Source organism: Marmota flaviventris, chromosome 11 (genome assembly GCF_047511675.1).
Source record: "Marmota flaviventris isolate mMarFla1 chromosome 11, mMarFla1.hap1, whole genome shotgun sequence".
In the NCBI taxonomy this organism is placed as follows: domain Eukaryota; kingdom Metazoa; phylum Chordata; class Mammalia; order Rodentia; family Sciuridae; genus Marmota; species Marmota flaviventris.
Window position 1 is genome coordinate 23,464,277 of NC_092508.1, and position 11,040 is coordinate 23,475,316.

The window sequence follows — 11,040 nt, forward strand, 5'->3', positions numbered from 1 at the left end:
CTACATGGCCCTGTGCTGGATGCAGAGTTACACACACACACACACACACACACACACACACACAAATCCCAGTTTCTTCCTTCAAATGAGAGGCATAATTGGAGTCTTCAGGAATCATCTTGGACAGTTCAAATACCAGAGAGCTGCAGTAAAGGGCCTGTTTGGTTCTTAGATGATGTTATCCCTACCCCTGGGATCTCCTCATCATAACGTGTTTTGAGTATCTATACTGGACATCTTCCTGTAATTTTTCTAATCCAGTCTGAATTTCAGAATGAGGACAAGTTTTAAACTAAGTAACCAGAAGGTTACAGGAGACCTATAATCATCCCTATATAAGACTAAGAGGTGAAATTAGGACCCACTATAGACTATAGTGTCTTTAAATCATTTTCATTTGACTCTTATTCTGAACTTCATCAAATGCCAGATGTTCTTATCCCTAAAGTTTTTAAAACAATATGGATAAGAAGGTTTAGAACTAGATGAACGCAAGTCTGAGAAAAAGGAATACATGTGTATGTTTGTGCTCCCTACAGTTACCAATATGTATACTCCCTAAAGTCACCAATATCTGTAAGTAAAGAAATCATAGGGTCCCTGGAACATAATAAGTGATCAATAAAAATTATCAATAATGGTAAAGATTTATATCGCAAGGACATAGAGCTTTCCAAAGACAGCTATAGGACGCTACCTTCAAAAACATCCCCATGCCAATGTCTGTGACTCATTCTGAGGAGAAATTTGCTGTCCTTTTATTCCCACAACAAGGACAGCATTTATATGTGGGAAGGGTGGCATTACACTAGCGTGTTTCCATTTCCTAACCTTTATTTCAGGAATCGCTATCTTTGGTTATCTCACTTATGTTGGCCTTTTTGGTCCTGGTATCACAGGTTCCATAAAAGGAATCTGGAGATGCTGCTTCTCCTTGTTACCTTAATAGAAAAATAACTAGGTTTAATCATTAAGGGGATCATAATGTCCCAGGTAGCATACAAGGTTGGCTTCTGTGCCTCATCTCAAGCATTTTGAACTCCCTTGTCACATCCAGAGTTTTAGACCCTGTCCATGGGAATTTGGGCATTGACGGTGGAATCTGGAGTATTGCCATTCTTGTGATTCTAGCTCCTGAAACTTTATAAGACAAATGAAATTATATAGTACTTTTGGAGCCTCTTCATCAGATCCTATGCTAAAATAATTAAGGCTAAGGCAATAATGTCAGTCTGGTTCAATTCCCAAAACACAGAGCTCTATTAGAGACAGTTGGAAAAGGTTAGTATACTAACTTAGTGCTGGAGATTTTAAATTCTAAGGGTGCTCATACAGTGCGTGGAGAGCTGGACTGAACCTGGAAGTTTGTTGGTTCCTTAGGTAATCATCAGGCATTGGGGCAATGGCTCAGAGGAAATACTCTCATACATTCCTTTAAGAAGAGAGCAGATCCAGCACAGTGGTGCACTCCTGTAATCCCAGTGGCAGGAGGATCACAAGTTCAAAGTCAGCCTTAGCAACAGTGAGGCACTAAGCAACTCAGTGAGACTCTGTCTCAAAATAAAATACAAAATAGGGCTGGAGATATGGCTCAGTGGTTGAGTGTCCCTGAGTTCAACTCCCCACCCCCCCCAAAAAAAGGGAGTGGAGACATGTTGGCCCTTTTCTGCTATAATAGGACTTTGGCTAAAGATCTTGGGAGTAGAAAGGGGTCACCCAGAACACCCAGCAGTCTCAGTTCTCACAGGGTATTAATATGAGGGAAATGGGTTGGAGAAAATGTTAAACTTCCCAGAAATCAAGAAAGACTTGGGGAATAAAGGAAAGAACCATTCACCTAGAAATCTGAGCCTCAGCAACTGAGCAGAGGGATGTCAGGAAGGAGTTCTGTTCTGAGGGTAGAAAAATGGCTAATTAAGTGTTCTTTATGAATCCAAGTCTGGTGAATGACCGCTTGTCTCTCTCTCTGGGGTACTTGTCCCTCTGTACAGGTGTCAGTCTACCTAAGTAAGCTATTAATTCTAATTTGTAAGGCAGGACTTACACAGCTATTTAAGTTTAGATGGAGCATCTGGGGGAACACATTCTTTGATTTGAAATTCTAGAATTCAAGACAGTCTTGCAACTAGAAACAAAAATAGGGGGCATTTCCTAGGTTCTTTTGTCTTCCCAGTATGTTTTACCATTTTATTTGCTCATGTTTTTTATTTACATTCCAACTTTTTGGGTTTATTTGGGTTTTAATAGCATAAATGCCCTCAACACCTCTTAAGAGTCAGAGTTCGACATCATTCACTAACAATTCTTTTGTATGTGTTTGCTGAAAAATTGTGGGGTGCCATAACTATTCTGAAACATTAAGCATATTACCTTGAGGAAATGAGGCCAAGACTATACTGTATTCACTTAGTGAACATTCTGGTTGCTCAAGCAAAAATCTAAGTGATGTTTCTCTCCTTCCTTTTCATCACACCCTGAACCCAATCCACCAGCAAAGCTGGAGCCTTGAATCTCTAACATCTCCAGAGTCAAACTTTTCTCATAACTTCCATCAAAATCACCTTTTCCCAACCCTTGAAAGGAAGTCTGAGTTGCAATGGTCTCCAAACATGTCTCCCTCATTCTATCCTACCTCCTTCACATTTTCAGTGCAAAGCCAGAACGTTCCTTTAAAAACCTAAGTGAAACCATGCCATACCATTTTTTTTTCCATGTTCCTATTGCACTTAGTATAAAAACCAAAGTGCTGATTATGGTCTGCAAGGCTATGGCTGTTCTTCTGAGCTAACTCACTACCACTCCTCAACTTGATCCTTCTGCCATTACTATTCATTGAAAGTGACTGCATGCATCTCCTTGGAAGTTGTAGGATTTCACACTTTCCCCCAAATAGCTACAATGGTTTGGTCCTGCACTTCCTTCAAGTCAACACTAAGTATAATTTCCATTATGCATCCCATGATCATCTTATATCACTTTTCATTTCTCCACATCATTTACTAGCTTTATTTAGCACATCACTGTTTTGTTAATCTCTCCGATTAAAAGCATAGAGAATTTTTTCATTAATTTATCCCCAGAGCCTACTTAGTGCCTGACACATTGGTTTCAGCAAATGTTTATTCGCCAAAGATTGAATGAGACAATAGTCAGGGTTAGTCTTCTATGCAGTTGTAGTAGAGGAAACTATTAGAGGTGTTAAAGGTTATGACTACTCTTTTCTCCTTGTTTATTTACCTTTTTCTCTGAATTTTATTAATATGTTTGCATTCCACATTTAAAAGGAGTAATTAAAATATCCTAGTGAGCCCTGGTTGCTGTTCAGGAAGGGGAAATGGACATTTATCAGAACAGTCCTAGACATCTGACCTGTTGGTAACAGAGTCACAACTCATACCTAAATCTGATATTCACAGGCAACAGTTTTGCCTAAGACTAGCAATGGAAAAAATATCCCCTTTCTTTCTCTAATGCATCAGAAGTTAGAAATATCCACATACCCTAATCACTGGGATTATACACACTGAGATCATACCCAATGGGACAGATAAAATCTTTCTCCAATTGTGGCTATGGTAATTGTTTCTTTTCCTGGCCACATCATTTTTGACTTCTGGTTTGCTGACTCATTTCCTGTGTTTCATATTGTTCTTTTATAATGCTTTCTCACATCACAGAGTTTTACATTAACTGGTGAATACTCCTATTTGCATACTGATAGACCACTAGAAGTTCAGCTTTTAAATGTAGAGTTATCTGTAGTGACTCTTGCTATAGATTTAGTCATCTGTCTTCTAAATTGCCAAATATTTGAGCTTTTTTTCAAAATGCTCATGTTTGGTTTTTTATCTATAAAATGATAACAATAATATCTATGTAGTAGGACTAGTGAGATTTGTTAGATAATACACATAGATCTCTTAGAACAGTAGCTGATACCCAGTAAGCCATCCACTAATGTTAGTTACTATCATATTCTTCAGTAGTGAGGTGATATTGTCCTTGCCCCAACAATATACTCTCGTATCTATGTTCTCTGTCTCTGCACTATATTTTAAGATGCCTGTGTGTGGGAAGAAGGGTGAGATTCCACTCTACTTTTTGGCTGGAAAATAAGTTTCCGGATTAAATTCTATCAGCAAAATGATTCCTTGTTTGGACAATTATGAGTTTCATGACATTCTTCTTGTAACACTTGAATAGAGGGCTCATGTTGGGTACTGTCATAAGTCTTCTGGGATTTTACATTTTAGACATTGTACATTTTCTGTCTGGTAGGCTGCATTTGTGTAAGGGATTCAGTTTAGTTTCACAAATGTTCACTAAGCAATTGCTATTGAGTAGATGCTAGGAAGACAATGGTGACACCGAAAATGCCCTCCTCCTAGAGAGCATACCATTTCCTGAGGACTTTTGCTTCTGGCCACATCTCTCAAGCCTGTGGACCAGACAAGCATATCACAGGACAAATGAGTGAGAGCTCATTCCTGGAGGGTGCTCCAAATCAGCAACTTGTCCTCATCTGATCCCACAAGGTGCTCAATGACATCAGTGGGAATTTTGAGGGTGTATCTGAGAGGAATTTTGTTCACTGTTTGCATTCTTTCTAAATATAAGCACATGTACATGAAATTCGATGCTTATCTGTTCTTTCTCAGGCTTCAACATGCCAGCCACTTACTGCCATGGAACACCTGAGACACTTGAGACACATGGTTCTTCAGAATAACATAAGGGGCTGGAAGAAAATTAAAATTAAAATTTATTAGATCTAAAAGGGACCCAGGGAGACTACCCCGTCTCCAGATTGTAGAATCTAGCTTAAACCATGTATTTCACAGAGGAGGTTACATCAACAAGGTTATGACATTCTCAGGGAGGCACTGTGACATCCCAAGGGTCACCCAGCAGGTGGTAGTTTTTGCAGAACTAAGAGTTGAGTCTTCTTTTAATGCTGTAGTACCTGGTTATGTCAATTCTCAACTTCTGTGTTGCTCTGAGCCATTGTTTTATCTGTCTGGAAAGTTTCAGCTTTGGCAACATGACTTTCTTAAAGGCCAGACAGAGTTGATAAAGTAGTAGAAAAATGAATTAATTTGCCATGAAAAAATATGATTATTATCACCTCGTAGGGAATTCCTTTCCCCTGCTAGCCTTTCACGAGTGCAAAATGCATTCATTGTTCAGAAGTGCTGTGGGAATTGGTACTCTTAAATTCTATGTCATTGCCCCTAGGTGCCTCTTTGCAGTCCTGCTATTAAGTGAGAGGGAGGAGGGAGGAGTTCAGGAACAGTCAGAGGGTGAAGAACTACTCATTTGCAATTAACATGCAAAAAGACAAGATGCAGTTGTCTCCTATTTTATATTTTGTCCAGTTAATTATATATGTGTCCAAGTAAATTTATAACCCAATAGAACCTACAGAATTTTTTAGCAAGAAAGGAACTTCAGAGACCATTAAGTAAAAAGCTGAGAGAAAGGAGACTAGCTGAAAAGCATCCCCTGTAGGAAGATAAGATGCTAATTTTTAGAGGCACTCAGCAGTTAGAAAATCAATTTTTCTTAACATTGAGAATTATTGAGTGGCTAGAAAAGCATCTTACTCTATGAAATATAGTCACTGTTTAGTGCCTTTCCATTTTATTTACTATTTAAAGCATACAACAGCTAGTTAACCAACTACTTATAAAATATATTTAATGTTTAGAGGCACTCAGTGTGGTTATAAAATGATTTTAAGGGTATACAAAAATGGTATGTTAACCACATTTCATGAACTATCGTTCCCTCTGGAAAAACAAAAACATTTTCCCTGGCATCCTGCGGCATCTCATCCTGAAGTTTGTAAATGGCCCATACTGCTCAAAACGGCTGCCTCACTGGCTTTTGATGCCAGCCACTTTACAGCACACACCAGAAAGATCAATATAACCCCTACATAAGTGATAGAGCACTGTGCACTCAAAGGCTGTTAGACTCTCTGATAAAGAATGGCTTGACAGATGCAGTGAAATTAAGCAGCATGCACAAAACCCCAGTAAAGAGGTTGTGGGGCTGCAGTTTTTTTCACAGTATATGGTGGATTGATGGGTGCACTGTGACACAAGATGCATTGAGATGAGACTTGGTCCCTGTCATGTGTATGCATTAGCCAGTTTATGGTCTATGAAAACAGGAGAAGAAGTCTAACAAAAGGGTGGGTAAGTAAGAGTGGAGCCTTTTTCAAAGGAACCTGCTACAGAGAATTATAACAAGGAAGACATAAGGGGATTCAAAACAACCTTAACACCAAGGGAATGTTCAACCATTTTTTATTTCCAGGTAATAGCCTAGTTCCCAGAAAACACTCTACATCACAACGTATTCATCTCCATCTTTCATCATTGAAATTCCATGGCATTGATTATTGAGGAAATGTGATGGAAATGTTGCCTTTAATTTCCCCTTCATGTAATAAAGTTGAATATGTGGTGATTTGTTTGTTTTGCTTACTTTGTCATCCTGCTACATGCAGCCTGGCTGAAGGGCTTCTAACCCAAGTCTATGCCATGCTTCACTTAAGCCAGGTGCAATGACAGAGAATGAGAGAAGCCTGCTGCAAACCTAATTTTGCCTTGTTATATGAAGGGTAGAATTTCTAGCCAGGGTAAGCAATGTAAAATACTAACCAAAGACCCTAACCCTAATCCTAACCCTAACCCTGTACTGCAAACCAGTATAGTGTTATTTGACTTGGATTTGTTATAAAGGTATATTGAAATATATGGCAAGCACAAAAAAGAAAAAAATAAATAAAAGTGCTAATTGATATGCTAAGGAATAAGAAAAAGCAGAATCATAAAATTCTCAATTAAAACCACAAGGGGCAGAAAAAGAAGACAGAAACAGAAACAAAGAACAAAGACAACTGATAGAAAACAGCAAAAACTATGGCAGATATTAAACTAAAAACATCAATAATCATTTTTAAACATCAGTAGTCTAAGTACACCAACTAAAAGAAATTGTCGGGCTGGGGTTATAGCTAGCATGTGTGAGGCACTGAGTTCGATCTTCAGCACCATATAAAAATAAATAAATAAATAAAGGTATGTGTCTGTGTACAGCTAAAAATATTTAAAAAAGAAGAAGAAATTGTCAATGTGGATCAAAAGACATAACTATATGTTATGTACAAGGAACTCACTTTAAATACAAAGATGTATGTATATGTATGTATATGTATAAATAATATCCAGAGTATACAAAGAACTCAAAAAATTAAACAATAAGATAACAAATAACCCAATCAACAAATGGGCCAAGGACCTGAACAGACACTTCTCAGAGGAGGACATACAATCAATCAACAAGTACATGAAAAAATGCTCATCATCTCTAGCAGTCAGAGAAATGCAAATCAAAACCACCCTAAGATACCATCTCACTCCAGTAAGATTGGAAGCCATTATGAAGTCAAACAACAACAAGTGCTGGCGAGGATGTGGGGAAAAGGGTACTCTTGTACATTGCTGGTGGGACTGCAAATTGGTGCGGCCAATTTGGAAAGCAGTATGGAGATTCCTGGGAAAGCTTGGAATGGAACCACCATTTGACCCAGCTATTGCCCTTCTAGAACTATTCCCTGAAGACCTTAAAAGAACATACTACAGGGATACTGCCACATTGATGTTCATAGCAGCACAATTCACAATAGCTAGACTGTGGAACCAACCCAGATGCCCTTCAATAGATGAATGGATAAAAAATAATGTGGCATTTATACACAATGGAGTATTACTCTGCATTAAAAAATGACAAAATCATGGAATTTGCAGGGAAATGGATGGTACTAGAGCAGATTATGCTAAGTGAAGCTAGCCAATCCCTGAAAAACAAATGCCAAATGTCTTCTTTGATATAATGAGAGCAACTAAGAACAGAGCAGGGAGGAAGAGCAGGAGGAAAAGATTAACATTAAACAGAGACATGAGGTGGGAGGGAAAGGTAGAGAAAAGGGAAATTGCATGGAAATGGAAGGAGACCCTCATTGTTATACAAAATTACATATAAGAGGTTATGAGGGGAATGGGAAAATAAACAAGGAGAGAAATGAATTACAGTAGATGGGGTAGAGAGAGAAGATGGGAGGGGAGGGGAGGGGGAATAGTAGAGGATAGGAAAGGTAGCAGAATACAACAGTTACTAATATGGCATTATGTAAAAATGTGGATGTGTAACCGACGTGATTCTGCAATCTGTATTTGGGGTAAAAATGGGAGTTCATAACCCACTTGAATCTAATGTATGAAATATGATATGTCAAGAGTTTTGTAATGTTTTTAACAACCAATTTAAAAAAAATAAAAAATAAATATATATTAAATATAAAGGGACATAGAAAAATATGATAATAATAATCAAAAGAAACTTGAAGTAGCTCCACTAATTTCAGTCAGGGTGGACTTATAGCAAAATACATATTCTTCTCAACTTACATGGGACATGTGCCAGGAATCTTTGGGCCAAAAAATGGATCATAAAATGTATTTATACATTTAAAGATGAGAAATCATACAGTCTTCTTTCAGTTCATAATTAAATTAAAATAGAAATCAATAACAGAAACATAGCTAGAAAATTTAAAAACATTTCGAGGTTAAACAATGTTTGTATTCAAATCTCAAATGAAAATACAAGGTATCAAAATTTGTGGAATGCATCAGAAGTGGTATTTAGAGAGAAATTATAGCATGGATACATAAATTAGGAAAAAAAGATGTAAAATAAAGAATCTAAATTTCTAGGTTAGAAATTCATAAAAAGTAAATTAAATTTAAAGTGAAGGAAAGAAACAATAAAAGAAAAGAAATTTTAAAAAACTGACAACAAAAAAAATAGAGAAAAATCAACAAAACCAAAAGCTCTTTCTTTAAAAAAAATCAGTAAAAGTCTAACCAGCACATCTCAGACAGAAAGAAAAAATATATATATATTATTATAATTAATAAGTGAATGAGGGGACATCACTACAAATATTATGGATATTCAAAGGATACCTTAAGAATATTTTTGAACAAATCCATGACCCACCCAAAATTTGATCACTTAGATGAAATGAACCAATTCATTGAAAAACAATGTCTGCTAAAACTCACAAAAGAATAAATGTAAAATCTAAAATTTTAAAAATTTTAATCAATAATTAAAGATCTTCAGAAATACTGGCGGTATAGCTCAGTGATACAGTGAACTTTTAGCATGCATGAGGCCCTAGAATCAATTCCCAACACCAGTACTAAAACCAAACCAAACCAAACAACAGCAACAATAACAAATATTCCAAAATGGAAAACACCAAGTCCACAAGGGGCTACATATGTCCACTGGTGAATTATACCAAATATTTAAAGTGTAAATCACACCATTTTGTTAGGATCTCTTTCAGAAAGCACAAGTATGGGAAATACTTCCTAACTCATTCTATAAGGCCAGCATTACTCAAATACCAAAACCAAAAACATTACAGGAACACACACTATATTCTATAGATCAATATCTCTCATGAAGACAAAGACAAAAAATTCTCAAAAAAATATTAACAAATCAAATCCAACAATGTGTAAACAAAATTACAGAATTATACCTCATGACCAACTGGGATTTATACCATATATGTAGAGTTGATTCAACATTCAAAACCAATTAATATAATATATCACATCAACAAGATAAAGAAGAAAAATCACATGAGCAGATTAATAGCTGCAGAAAGAGCATCTGACAACAGCTAACACCCACACATGATAAAGACTCAGCATATCAGAAAGGGGATTTTCTTCAACTTGATGAAAAAAGTCTACAAAAACCCTACCACTAATATCTTACTTAATGATGAGAAACCAGAAACTTTCCCACTAAGACTAGAAAGGCAACAACGTCTCCTCTCACAACTCCTTTTCAAAATCATACTGAAAGTCCTGGCTAATGCAATTCGAAAAGGAAATAAAAGGTATGTAGATTTGGAAGGAAGACATACAACTGTCCTTGCTTAGAGATGGCATGACAGCATGTAGAAAATGCAAATGAATCAACCAAGAAAACGTCTGAAAGGAATAAGTGGTTATAACAAGGTTGGAAGATATGAGGTAAATATACAAATATCCTTCACTTTCTTAAATACTGGCAATGAACAACTAAAATTTTAAATTAGAAAAAAACCCTTCATTTACAATAGCATCTCCCAATATGAAATGCTGAGGTATATATCTAACAAAATATGTACAAACCTATATAAGGAAAACTAAAAAACAAATAAATCAAAGAACTAAATAAATGGAGTGATTGTTCATGTTCAGTGATAGGAAGACAATATAATCAATGTGTTAGTTCTTCCCAACTGTATCTGTAGATTCAATGTAATCCCAACACAGATTGCAAGCTATTCGTAGACATAGATTTAGACTAAAATTTTATGTGGAAAGGCAAAATACCTAGCATAGCCAACACGATTTTGAAGAACTAAGAGTAGTACTGACAGTACTTCAAGATTTACCTATTTTATATTCTTTCACAAATATGTATTTGAATAGAAAATAGGTCATTATTACAGAATAGGGAGCCCAGAAATAGCGTGTGCAAATATGTTATCAACTGATCTTTGGTAAAGAAGCAAAGGTAATACAATGGAGAAAAAAATAACGTTTTTAATAAATGGTACTGGAATTGAACATCCATGTGCAAAAAAAAAAAAAAAGACCAAAAATGCTGATAACACCAGGCTTGAATGGATACAGAGCAACGGGAAATCTTACTCATTGATGGGAATGAAAAATGGCCCAGAAACTTTAAAAAGTCGTAATTTGGAAGTTTCTTCTTCTTCCTTCTTCTCTTTGTCTTTTCAGTGTTGGGGAATGAACCCAGATTCTCTCATGCTTGCTAGGTACATTTTCTACCACTGAGCTACAACACCAGTGTGGCAGTCTGTTACAAAACTGAATATATTCATACTACAGGTCTAGCAATAGCATCCTTGATATTTATTTAAGCATCTGAAAACTT